This window comes from Alligator sinensis, unplaced genomic scaffold (genome assembly GCF_000455745.1).
Source record: "Alligator sinensis unplaced genomic scaffold, ASM45574v1 scaffold388_2, whole genome shotgun sequence".
NCBI lineage: Eukaryota > Metazoa > Chordata > Crocodylia > Alligatoridae > Alligator > Alligator sinensis.
The window spans coordinates 1,582,594-1,595,713 of NW_005842102.1; the positions used below are offsets into that span (position 1 = coordinate 1,582,594).

The following is a 13,120-nucleotide window of genomic DNA, read 5'->3' on the forward strand; positions in this document are numbered from 1 at the left end:
AGTGCACTGGAGGAAACAAGCCTGCCAGGTGACGTCCCAGCGCACCTTTGTCTCTACCCTTGGGTTTTCAGTGCTTCGCTCCCCACATTGAGGCAGGATGAGCAACATCCCAAGAGGCTTCAGTGTGGCTTCGCACCACTTCACTGAGCTGCTCTAGGCTTTGGAGCTTGCTTCCATGTTTGCATTTCTGCTAGAAGGGGCACTGGCGTGGTAACGAGGGTGAGCGTATTGATGAGTGGGCAGGGCTGGAGATACTGCATTCCCTGGCGCTCATGGGTTCCGCTGAGCCCTCCCCTCCTGTATGCACTTAGCTGCTTTTAAGGCGGTATCTAGCAGACTCTAGTGGAGAACAAATGTAGGAAAAGGCTGGGCTCTCAGGAGGGAAAGAATGTGGAAAGCAGAGCTGGTCCTGGGTGCCTGCACACAGCAAAGCGGCTCTCAAAGCCTTGTGCTCCAGAGGTGCAAGGAGGCTTCAAGAAGATGCCAACCTGGAGAAGCTGGTGGTGGGAAGGTAGGGAGGGAGAAGCCTTTCCCCAGGGTACAGGAGAGGAGCTGACATCTGTAGCTAGACTCAGATTGAGTTGGATTTTGTTCCAAACTGCCCCTTAGGCATTTCATCACTGGTACCAGCTGACACGGTGTGGATCCCTCTCTGTGTGCTTGGGGGACAGTGACAAACAACCTTTGGATTTCCAGGCATCCTCCAGGGCCGTTGTAAGCGATGATACAGTAAAGCTTACCTCGTTGTAAAGGCTTTAAAGCTGGCAGGTGCTGCGGTATGGATCACGCTGTCTGCAGCGATCACATTTAGCAAAGCCCTGGAGGCAGCTTGCAAAATGCAGTGGTTGGAGAAGGTGCTCTTGAGCAAAGCACAGCTTTCAGGGGCTACTACCAAGCAGTGCCAGCATGTTATTAGAAACCACTAATGATCATTCATATGGATTCTTATTTAATTACTGTATTATTCTGATTTATAAGTCAACCCTACATATATATAAGACATTTCCATGCACTACTTCCCCTCATGCCCTTTGTGTTTTCACCTTGCTCTGGTGCTACCTGAGTCTTTTTTTTTTTTAGGATTTCACAATTTTGGATCAAGTTCCTGATTGTGAAATTTCAGTAGACTGAGATGAGATGAGATGGGCTTAAAAAACATGAGATTTTTGATTAAGACCATAACAACTGTTGGCTTGTGGGTTTGGGGCCTGTCCAGTGTCATGTTTCCAAGCTTGTTCTTGCAGTCATAGAGGCTAGAAACTTGCCTTTTTTTCCTTCCCAATGAAGGCTGACCTCCTGTCATCCCCTGACTCCAGGAGCTAGTGCCTTAAGAGCAGCCCCCAACATGGACACACCCTGGATACAATTGTATGAGTTGGCCACACTGCCTCTCGCACTCCAAAATGTCATCCTGCCTCCGGTGTCTTTGATTGAAGCGTGGTTTGACTTGCACCTCTCCTTCCCCACCCCACCCCGTCTCTCTTTCAGATGTCTGGGGGAAGACTCTCTCTGTGCCATCAGACCACCTCAGTAAAGAAGCTCGCCTGTCCCTCTACGGCCTTCCTTTCTGTTATGCGAACAAAGGATGTGCTTGAAGTGTGAGGCCACCCCCACCCACCCTGCGCTCTCAATCAGCCGTTCCCATTTGCCAACTTCCGCTTTTTCAAAAAAAAAAACCAAAAAAAAAAACCCCAAAAAAAGAAAAAGGAAAAAAAAAAGAGAAGAAAAAAAAGAGGAGGAAAAAAATAACAAAAAAGCAGCAAATTGTGGAGAATCAGGGTGGGGGGAGGAATGGTGGGCCGCTGCGTGGGGAGCACCCCCCTTCCCCACACACTTCGCTTTCCTTTCATTTCTTTTTTGTTTCGAACGGACCGAAAACAACCCGAGATTGGACATTTCTTTGGTAGAAAACCGCAGACTTGAAGGAGGAGCCGAAAGGTACTGCTGATGCCTGGGAATTCGTGGCCCCTGCGAGCCCTCCAAGCGCTCACGGTTGGAGTGGGCTTTCACTGCATTGGGGCGGGGGGAAGGCGGCGGATAAAAGGCATTTGGAAATGATCGTTCCACATCATCCGCAATTTCAGCAACGGCCCAGCCTGCGTCGCTTGGGATAATATTATTTCTTTTGTGATACAGTATTGTGGGGTTTGGGTTTTCTTTTCTTTTTTTGTTTTGTTTTTGGTGGAAAAAAGTGAGGCTTTTTTATAGACTTATCTACATGAGCGATATCTTTATTTATTTGTCGTGGATGTTGCTGCGTGTAGTCTCGTGTATGTCGAACACCTAGGCGATATTGGTTGCGAGGTTTACACACCTACACATTATTGCAGGGGAAGGGGAGCCTGCAATAGCAATGAAGCCAAAAATCTTTTCCGCCCCCCCACGTCTACTGTGCTTTGCCGGCTGGGTGATGTTTCCGGGGGGATCGTGTAGCTCCTTTTCCTCATTTCCCATTTCCTGCCCTTTCTGCTCTATCCTCTTGATAAGCTCAGCTCATTCCCCTGAGACGGATCTCAAGACCAGAACTGAGCTCCATCTTTCTGTCGACGATCTGCGTTTTCTGTTTCCCTTTCGCATTTCACGTTGCCATCTTGCCTTTGGTGTAAAGCAGACTGATGAAATATATACAGTATCCAGATTTTTTCTGCATGAAAAGTATTAATGGGGCCAAGATTGTCTTAGCTTTAAAACAACTCCTCTTTCTGAATACACTGGGACTGTTGTGTGCCCCATCTTTCTGGGTTGGGGAAGGGGGTTAAAAACTTGGAACCACATTAACTCTTCTGTAATGGCCAAGGAGATTTGGAGCCTGGGGACAGAGACGGCTGGGCGACTGTCTGGTTAGCTGCTTTCATCGTTTCTGAAAAGAACCAGCGGGGCCGTGGAGCTCAGGAGAGCTGTCTGAGCAAACTCCAGCTTGTAGCTGTTTAAGGCAAAACCACCACCCCTTGACACAGTGCAGAGCTACACCAGAGCTGGGCTTTGGAAGGGAGCGCAGGGCGGAAGGATGACTCTTGTTTCCTAGACGTTTGCTCTCATTTTTCAGTTTTGGAAAGTACAGCGAGGTTTGCTTTCTGGGCAGCACGTGGAGAGGGGAGTCGAGAAGCCTTTCCCAGGAGGTCACGTCCATTCCTACTGCTCCCTTACAGTGTCACAACGATGGGCCTCTGCTAAAAAAAAAAACCAGATCAACAGGAAATCAGAAAAATCAGATCCAGCCCCTCATGGGGCTGCTCCTTTCTCCTCCCTTTGGCAGAACGGAAGAGCAGACCAGAAGCGCAATAGCACGTGCAGACTCTGTCCAGATTCCCGAGTCTGGAAAGCAGCCCTAAGTGCAGAGAGATGACTGAAGGTGGCTCCACAATGCAGCAGGAAACTCCTTGTGCTGCCTCTGGGGCGGTGCACCATGGATCCCCGGGACCTTTCCCGACATCCTTAGCCATGCACGGTTGTGCAGGTACCTCTTGTGCTCTCTAGCTGAGGTCTGCAGCTTAGCGGACATCAGCTGCCACCTGAATTTGTGGAGGAGGGTGAGCAGGTGTACTAGTGATTGCCTTCCAGCCTTTCCCATTTCCCAGGGCTTATCAGGCCAGATCTCTTGGCCTCATCCTGGCTGCACCTCCCTAAATAGAAAATTGTGTGTGCAAGATCCACGTGCCAGTTGACTTCTGGGATGCTTAGATTTTATGGCCTGTGGCCATCCCTGCTACAAACCCAACACTACTGAAATGGTACCCAAAACTTCCATAGGCTGCAATGACACCTGTTGGGCTGCTTATCTGGTTTCCCATCCAGCAAGGAGGAAAGATGTGATGTAACCTGCTCCTACGTTTTCCTGTGTAGTGCCGTGTGCCACTAATGGAAACCTGTGCAACGGGCAGTGGCTGCTTTTCAGAACCAAAAGAATGATTAATAGATAGGACTGTGCCTTGGTAAACCCTAGCCACTGTGCCAGGCACTGCTTCCCTTTCCCCTCCAACCGTAACCTCGTGGGGTAACCACAGCAAGCCATGCTTTGTCAGGCAGCAGCCAGTCCGTATGGCCTTGCTTTGGCAATGTCTGCACGCTAGTGAGCAAGTGTGGCTTTCCCCACGGGTGCAAATATTCAGAAGAGGCATTGCCTGCCTCCATAAGCAGACAGCCGTGACCATCTGTGCGTGCACATAGATTTCGCACATTAACTCAGGCTCCAGAAACATCAGCAATTTGACTTGTGAAGACTAGCAATGACAGGTTCGTCAGCAGCCACCAGTAGTAAGTCTGTTCTCCCCTCTAGGCTGCACCAGGGGTAACTCAGCAACCCTCACTCCAACCAGGTCCGATTCCTTCCAGGAGAAGGCCACAAGGTCACATCCACATTAGCGTGAACCCGTCACTGGGAAAACAATGACTTTCTTCCAGTGCTTTGCATTCATGCTCAGTCAGCCACATCTTACAGAGTGCAGTGTTTTCGTTTTTTGTGATGGAAACCACTTCGGAGTCTCTGCTGGCTTGTGCTGCTGTGCAGTGTTACTCTGATTATGGGAGGGTACATGACAGGCCCTCTGCCCTGTCACAAGCCTTGGAAACCAGGAAGGCTTCAAATATCATGCAGCCTATTTCCTCTCATTTGTAGCACACAATTAGATGGGGAAACTCTTGAGATCGTGCTTCATACGCCAGTCCGAGTCAGGAGGGCTTGAATCTTTTGAGAGCGCAGCCTGATTTCTTTTCCAGCAGGACAGTCCCATACCTGCAGGTGTCAGAGTGCACGGGACTGGATCTCTTCTCCCTGAATAGCACCAATGTCTTTTCTTTTACCGGGCTTTTCCCGTATTTCTCCTGAACCTGCGCTTCCTCACTGTCCAACTCCCAGGAGCAATGTGTAGAGCTAACAGGTCACCTCTGCCATTGGCATAAATTGCTCTGCATTACACCTGCTGTGCATCCAACCTCGAACCAGCAGTCCTGAGCCACGGGCTGTGCTCGGCTGTGAGACGATGATAATTGCAGTAACCGGAGGTGGCCAGAAGTCCAACCGCCCATGCACAGACCTTACACAACAGAAGAGACCTGAGTCAGGATGAAACCTGTATTTCACTTTCAGCACCTTCACTGGGATTTTCCAGTGAACCTAAGAGAGTTAGGCACCCAAATCCTTTCGGTACCCAGCTACCCTTAGCTTCTCATAAAAGCCCGGATCCCCAAGCAGAGTAACCATCTACCTGGGGTGACTGCTTATTCCCCTCTCCCCAGCTTAGCTGGTAAGGCGCTCGCTCTTGTTCTGCGACTGTGCTCTGTTTGTAGCTACGACAGGAATAAGACTGACTTGTCTGGGCTGTTCTGAAAAGTCATCCCCTTTTGCGCATCTCTCTTGCTAGTAATATAAAGCACAAAGCGGTTGGAAGTTGCATGATCTATTTTGTTGCTCGTTAAGCGGTACCACGGGAGCTTGACTCGAATGCATATCTGGCTTACTCGCTTCCAAACAGTACTGCCGGCTTTCTTTTTTTCCGAGACCTTGGTGGATATGATTTCATGCCTCTTAGCACAGAAAGAGCAATAGCTTTGGGGCTTTGGATGGTACTTGCATTGGCAGAGCAAGAGAAAAAATGTGTTGGAGGGGAGGAGGGGGTTGAGAACTGCAGACTGGATATTTCTGTTTCCCCTAAAAGGCAGCATTCACGGGGGAAGGCCTGAGACCTTGCAGTGAGTGATTGTAATCCCTCAGGATGTTCACCTATGCTTGAAAATATGGCAGGAATGTCAGTGTCTCTGGTTGTCACAGAGCTTGCTGCCTAGTCGCGAGGGGTCCTGCGGTCATCAGTCCACCTGAACCACAGCTCAGTTCGGGAGCTAACTCCAACCCTGTTCAGAAAATCACTTCCGCACATGCTTCAATGTGCTGAAGTGCCCTTCCAGGAGACTTGCATCCCTGCATCAGGACTGATATGACAATATTTCTGGCTCTTCAGCAATTCCCAGTCTTGATAGCCCCTCAATGGGCCAATCCTCCACTGCTGTAACAAGTTCCACTGACTGCAGTGAAGTTATGCTGGTCTATCCTAGGCCAGACTAGCTCGTATCACTTGTGCCATTCCCTTCAACTGGAGCAGGGCCACCGTTTGAATCATGTAGAGCCACTGCAATGACACAAGGGATCTGATGGCCTCTTGAGAGACCTGTTTTCTCCTGACTGCAGTTGGATCCATTGCCTAGGAGAATGGAAGGGAGGGACAGGGCTGGACTCCATAGCCGCGTGCTCTGTAGGGGTGTATCTCCCTCCTGTCAAAGCCGGCAGGGCCTGGGTCTCTGGAAGCTGAGCAGTGGCACATAAGACCCCATTGATTTCATGGAAAACTCAATTTCCTTCCTTCTTTTAGGCCCAAAATGCTATACTCTTGGAAACTCTGCTGTGCCTCTCCTCTCCCTTACTCTCCAGTCGCTTGCAGGTGCCAGCGGGTGTTTAAAATGAACTTCTGCAAGTTTCTCTAATGATGAATGACAAACGGTGCAGAATTTGCAGCCCTCCGCAGGCAGAGGGAACGTCCTTTGCTCCGACGCTTTCCTCTGAAAGGCTTTTAAGTCTGGCAGAGGGTTTGCATCTTCCAGTTCATCACAGGGAGGAGCTGCTATCCCCAAAGGGACGCTGTGTGAGCCGTGCAAAATGACCTGTCCCTCAAAAAAAATTGGCCGAGTTGGGGAAGGCTGCCTGGGTTTTCAATTGTCGTCGCTGTCTGGGGAAGCTGCGGAGAGTCCAGCTTACTCAAGGAAGCAAGGAGTCTTGTATCAGCAAGACAGCAGATGAAAAGGGAGTCATCCCCCTTCTCAGAGAAACCACAAGCTTTGCGTGATGCCATGGCTCTCTTTAGCCTGCTTCCTGGGAGCCGCGTACAACGCCTTCAGGATGGCGCTAGGCCACATTGACACAGACCGAGCAAAGAAACAGTAGAGCCCTTCACCTCTCTGTCCCTTGAGACGAGGTAGGAAAGAAATGTGTTTGGCAGGAAGAGAGAGCCCAGGTGGATGAGGAAAGAAGTTGGCTTTGGGCTTATAAGGGCTTCAGCTGACAGAGAAACCCTAAAACACAGAGACTCCTGGGATAAAGGCAATCCCAGTTGATCCCACTTTCTTTAGAAATCATCCCTGTTGTCTCCATCGCGGCCCTGCCTGACCTCTGTTGAAGACCACTTTTGCTTGGCAGTTGATTTTTGTTGGCCTGCATTTGCAGCAGCCGCTTTTCCACCTTCCGGACATTGTAGTCCATGAACCCAGATTTGCTGTTGTCCCCCCCCACCCATCCCTTCTTTTATATATTTGCACATTAAAAAACAAAACAACAAAAAAACAACTCTTGCCCGACTAGAAAGCTTTTCTTGATGACTAAAGAACCTGTCTTGATGTTAGGTTTTGTAGCAATGTAAGTTTTTCTTCTTGGACAGAGAAGCCCGTTGCTGGAAGCAGATGTGCTGTCTCTTTTGTGGCTCTCTGCAATATGGTGTGGTTTCCCTTTCTCTGCAAGGCACCGTGTCCATGAGGCTCTAGGCTCTGGACCAGACTCAGGATACCTGTGTGCTCGTCCCGCTCCCAGCTTTTGACTTGACTTAACTCTGAGCAAGTTGTTTAGGCCACAGTCTTCCAACGTGGCCAGCGATTTGGGAGCCTGGCTTTGAGACGCCTTCAGCTTCACTTGCAGAAGCAGGGAGGACCCTCAAGTCCAGGCAAGAACAGCTGGCGCTTCAGACCTCTCCACACTTCTAAAAATGAGGCAGGAAGCATCTTGGGTTAGAAAATGTTGGCCTTAACTTCTGTGTGCCTCACTTTCCCCATTTTTAAAGTGGGTTTGAGGATACCCGTCCACCCCGGAAAGCGTTTTGAGCTCTACCTATGAGAAATGCTGTAAGAGCACCACGTATTTCATTGCTGTTACTGATGACCAGGGAATAGATGTTGCAGAGCGTACAGAAAATCAAGTACATGGGCCCCCTGGGTAACGGAGAGGTCTTGCTTCTGGTTTTGGAATATTCAGTTTATTTGACTAATTCTTATTATTTTTTAAGCTGGTCATTATTAAAAAACAACAACAACCGATTGGTTTCTTTTTGTGATGTTTTCTGCATTCAATTTCCAGAGATGTTTCTGAAATAACGAACGAAGATTGTGGCAGCCATGACATTAAAAACGAATAATAACAAAAGCGTTATAGTCAAAGGTGCATGTCCAGGCTCTGATGACTTGCATTGCTTCTTGGCACTCTGTGTTGTTTGTCACTGTCAGTGTTGCACAGATTAAAATTCGGTATCTGTACTTTCCTTTCCTTTCTTTTTATTCCTCTGTTCGTGTGATAGCTGTTGCCATTTTGTGTCCCCTTTCCCCGTCACTCTGGGTCGTGTCTGGGCTGCATGGTTTCCTCTGGAAGAGACAGGATGTGTGATCTGGAGGAAATAAGATTGGCAGATCCCTTGGCCAGTAATAGCAAGTCTCCAGGGTACAAAACGGAGAGGGAGAAGTGGGGTATTTTCTCTTGACTATTCATTTAATTGTGGTGATCTGTAACACAAAAGCAGCCCTGTACAGCTGTTCCCTCACTGGCAGCCAGAGCCCGAATGATGATTTGGTTTTTGATGGCCTCAGAAAGAAGTTGTAGCATTGATCTTCCATGCTTCTTGAATGGGATGGAGCGCTCACAGGCCCGTTCAGCTTTGATGCCAGGAGCAGGTACTCAAGACGTGTCCCTGTCACTTCAGGCCAAGGGACGTTGGCTTGCATGCGTGGGCCTTGATGGCATGTGGAGAAACGGGACAGAGTAAGCTCTCAATTCTCGATCGATGTAAATAGGTAAGAGCCCTTGGAAATGAGTGGGGCTGCATGCATTTACACTGGACGGGAATTTGGTCCCATATTGGCCATGGCATCACCCTTGAATAGTTTGGAGCAAGTCAAGGTAGATGCAAACTTCCCATCGGCGTGTCACTTGGATGGACATGAATACCTTGTGACTTCGCACTAGTAGGCACCTTGGGCACGTTGGAAACACACTACATATCTGTAGGCTTCTAAATACCTCTGAAGAGCCTGCTCCAGGGACTCTGGGTGCCTCAGGTTTTAGGACCTCATCTTATAACCCTTTAAAGAAGTCTGGTTTCTTCAGAGAGTGTTTAGCATCTCTTGGGAATCAGGCCTCTTTAAGATTGGGCACCCAAAATCACTAGCCCCCTTTGCAAACCTAGGCCTACATGCCTGACGTGCCCTATTGCCTCTCAAACAACTGTCAGCTGTCCCGCCTAGCCCCGCCAGCCTATGCAACGGGTGTCCTGTCCCCTCTGGGAGAGGAGCCAGTGTCACTTTGGAGGCAACTGTGCATTGCACTGCATGGTAAAGCACTGTCTCTTCAGCCAGCAGAGCAGAGAGGCAACTAAAGGAGGCAAGGGGGGGCAAGACCTGTAAGACAGTGGCTGTTAGAGAGATCCTGGGTAGGCAAGCATTGGAGGCACCCTTAGGGAAGTGCCTTTGGCTGAGAAATACAGCGACCAGCCACTAGCAGGGCAGGGAATGAATCCTGTCTGTTATGTATAGCAGAGGCATCTGTCCCATACCTGGGGCTATCCTCCCGCTTATCCTCCCTGCTCTCCCCTGCTAAAAAAAATTGTTCACAGTCACAATCCCACAGTTTAAGTGTGTTTGAGCGATGAGGGATTTCATATCCACATGTTGGATTGTTCTTAACGTGTATCCTCTTACCTTGGCTGCTTGAGTGACTTTTGCAGCGACTCTGCTCCACTGCTGGGCTTTCCTCCTCTAGCAAGGATGTCATGGGTGAAGTGGGTGGGGAGCAAGGGGGCTGCTGAGATGTTTTGCACATGCAAGAGAGTAGCTAAACTGAGCAAATAGACTGGTTTATTATTTTAATTATATGTCTCCATGGGAGCCTGAAGGAGATCCCCACTCTGGGTGCAGCAAGGATGAATGAAAAGCACTTTGCCTCAGATCCTCAAGGGGATTTAAGTACCTATTTCCCAGAGATTTCAGTGCCTAAGTGCTTTTGAGGATCTGGACCTTCACGTGCATCTAAAGAGGTGCATACATTGTACTTGAGCTGTCCACCATGGGGAGAATTTCACTCTTTAAGAGATTATCTTTGCAAAATGAATAGGGAGTTTTGGAGGACCTAGTTCTGCACCTTTGGAGCATTGCTGGTGATTTCAGAAGGCAACAGATCAGACCAGAAATGAACATCCTAAAACTCCCCTTTCCCTCTCTCTGCTTCTGCTCCTAAAGAACAGAGACTCAACACCAGGAATGGGGGGAGCTCTCCGATTCAGGTTTCCCTGCCCTGAGCCTGGGGCTAAATAACAACAGCTTTGGGGAACAGCCATGTTAGTGAAGAGGAAGCCCTTTGTGTGCATCTCCTTGTATCTCCCTTTCCTATTTGGCTTGCATGCAACGTTCCCGCCTTGTCTTCTGGCTCTTGACGTGAATTCAAGAGCGAAGCAGAAAGCAAAACCCTTCGAAAACCAGGACCTTTGTGATGGTAATAAATAAAAGCTTCATGACAGAAATGCACCGCACGTGGTCTGTGATGCACCGCAGGACTGGGTGCCCACCATCCTGTATCGGGGGCACAGGCACTCGCCCATGGTTGGCATTGCCTGCTCTGAGGAAGCTCCTCTGGGGAACGAAGAAGAGGTAAGGGCAAACCCCAGAGGACTAGGGAGATGTGCTGGAGGTTGTCTGTAGTATGGGCCCAAGCCAAGGTTTTGCAGAACGAATGAGCCAAATGGGAACTGCAGAGCATCAGGCCATAGATGGCGCCAGATGTCCAAGGAAATGGGCTTCTCCGAAACAGAAACCCTAACTCCACAGCCTGCCTGTGACACACAGGCAGAGCAGAACATGGCCATCCTCAAAGTTCAGTCCTTTTACCATGCGTTTGGGTGCAAGGCTGCAGATTAGATCCCTATAGAGGCCGTTAGATAATCGTTCCTGTAAAATATTTCCATGCACACGTGAATCCAGCTGGTAGACCTGCCAGTCGCATTTGTTTCTTTGTGTATCTTAACCCCTCCTATGTCACCTGGCTACTCCGTTATTTTAGGTTGACTCGCTGATGTAACCTTTAACCTGCAGCGGGATCTTTTAAAATCATAGAAAATGAGGGTCGGAAGGGACCTCAGGAGGTCACATCTAGTCCAACCCCCTGCTCAAAGCAGGACCAGCCCCACCTAGATCACCTCACCCAAGGCTTTGTTGAGCCAGGTCTTAAAAACCCTCAAAGATGGAGACTCCACCACCTCTCTGGGTAACCTGTTCCAGTGCTTCACCACCCTCCTAGGAAGAAAGTTTTTCCTAATATCCGACCTAATCCTCCCTTGCTGCACCTTGAGCCCATTGCACCTTGTCCTGCCATCCACCACACAGCACAGTCCAGCTCCATCCTCTTTGCAGCCCCTCTGCAGGGCGTTGAAGGCTGCTGTCACATCCCCCCTCCTCTTCTCTTCTGCAGCCTAAACGAGCCCCGTTCCTTCAGCCTCTCCTAAGCCACGTGCCCCAGGCCTGCTAACGTTTGCTCATTTCTGCACCACAACCTGCATAACCCGAAGCCTGAGCGACCCCACAATGTTTCCACCTTTTGCTGCTCAAGGCCCACTCGCCGGCACTGGATTCACATGGGTTGTCCTGGTGGCGTGTAACACAGATGAGCTCTCTTCACCGAGCTGTCCTTGCTCCCTGATGTCCACGGGCCTCATGGGTCCTCCTCACATTGCAACACCATTAACCAGGCTGCTGGGAAGCATTGGCTGGAAACAGGGGTTACTTCAGTTCATCTAGACAAGTTTAGAAATCTGTATGGGCCCAAGTTCCCTCCAGGCAGGAGCGTGGAATATAAATCTTCAGCCCAGAAGGAATTGAGGTTGGCGGTGGGGTTTGCTGGCTGTTTCCCTCCCTTTAAAAACATTCACGGGAATGCAATGCTGTGAAGAGGTGCATCGTCCTCTGTTCCCCTGCCAGTGGGCACTGACCTGGTTCTGGGAGTATCATTGTCAGGGGAGAGGGAGTCTGCAGTCCTTTCCATCCTCAGCTTCCCTGCTGAGCACCACTAAGGGCAAAGTGGACTGAGCCTGCCGGGCTCGCTGCACTCCCACCCCATTGGAAGACTATCTCCTGATCATTAGGCTGGATTTAATGAGACTCCAGCTCATTCCCAGCCTCCTGGCTCCTTGTGCCATACAGGCCCTAAGACTCTTGCTCCCTCCTGCCCCCTCCTCTCCAGGCATGCCCGTGGCCTGCTGTGGAAGTGCTCATGGGAGGACGTGGTCACTCAGGACGCAGGTACTGCCCTCTCCTTGCTTGCTCTTTTCTGCTCCACAAAACAATGCGACATCCCCGGCAACAGGTGAGTTGGCCTACGGCTGCCTTTCACCCACGGGGTGATCCCAGGCACTTTTAGCTACTTGCTAGGGTCAGGGAACTCTGCATTAAGAAATGCAGCCTGATATTCCCGTGGGGTAAAGAGATGTGGGCTCTACTCACAGCTCTGACTCAAGCCACTTGCATGTCTTCAGGCAAAGCCCTGGGCCTTTGCCTGCCTTGATTCCCCTTCTGCAAAATGCAGACCCGTGGCATGTGGCTTTACATTCATTCATGTTTGCAGCAGCCCCTTGGGTGGGTGACAGGTAGGGTGGCCATCATAGAGGACATTCCAGTTTTCTGCTACTCTGTCCTCTATTGGTATGAAATCCAATGTCTTTATGTCCTCTATTTTTCTTGAAGAGAAAAATAGAGGACATAAAGGCATCGGATGTCCATATCAATAGAGGACAGAGGACAACCGGACGGACCTCTATGATCGCCACTCTAGTGACACAGAAGAGCAGCCAGGAACCGCATTATCTGCTTGATTGCAAAGCTCCAGGGTTACGTGTTGGACAGACAGGCTTTGCTGTCCAAAACACAGTGATGCTGAGCTCTGCTCTTTTATGCTGGAGCTTCTGCTTCATCTTTCTGGTGTCTCACCCGAGGTCCTACTGCACATCATGAACTTTCCAGGCACCCTGCAATCAACCCCTAATACTTGTCTTCCAGCACCTCCTCCTAAAACCTGCAGGTAGTCATGGACCTCAGTGTTTGCCCTCCCACCCCC

The 13,120-nt window shown here is 49.8% G+C and overlaps 1 protein-coding gene across 1 annotated transcript in view; it reads left to right on the top strand.

Moving 5' to 3' along the window:
* The window catches only part of NCS1 (neuronal calcium sensor 1), an 81,231-nt gene extending 72,952 nt beyond the window's left edge, over positions 1 to 8,279 (top strand). The window contains exon 9 of the mRNA XM_025204987.1: positions 1,489 to 8,279. The gene's annotated coding sequence lies outside the window, so the exon portion shown is untranslated. The remainder of the gene's footprint in view (positions 1 to 1,488) is intronic.
* The last annotated feature ends 4,841 nt before the right edge of the window (positions 8,280 to 13,120 follow it).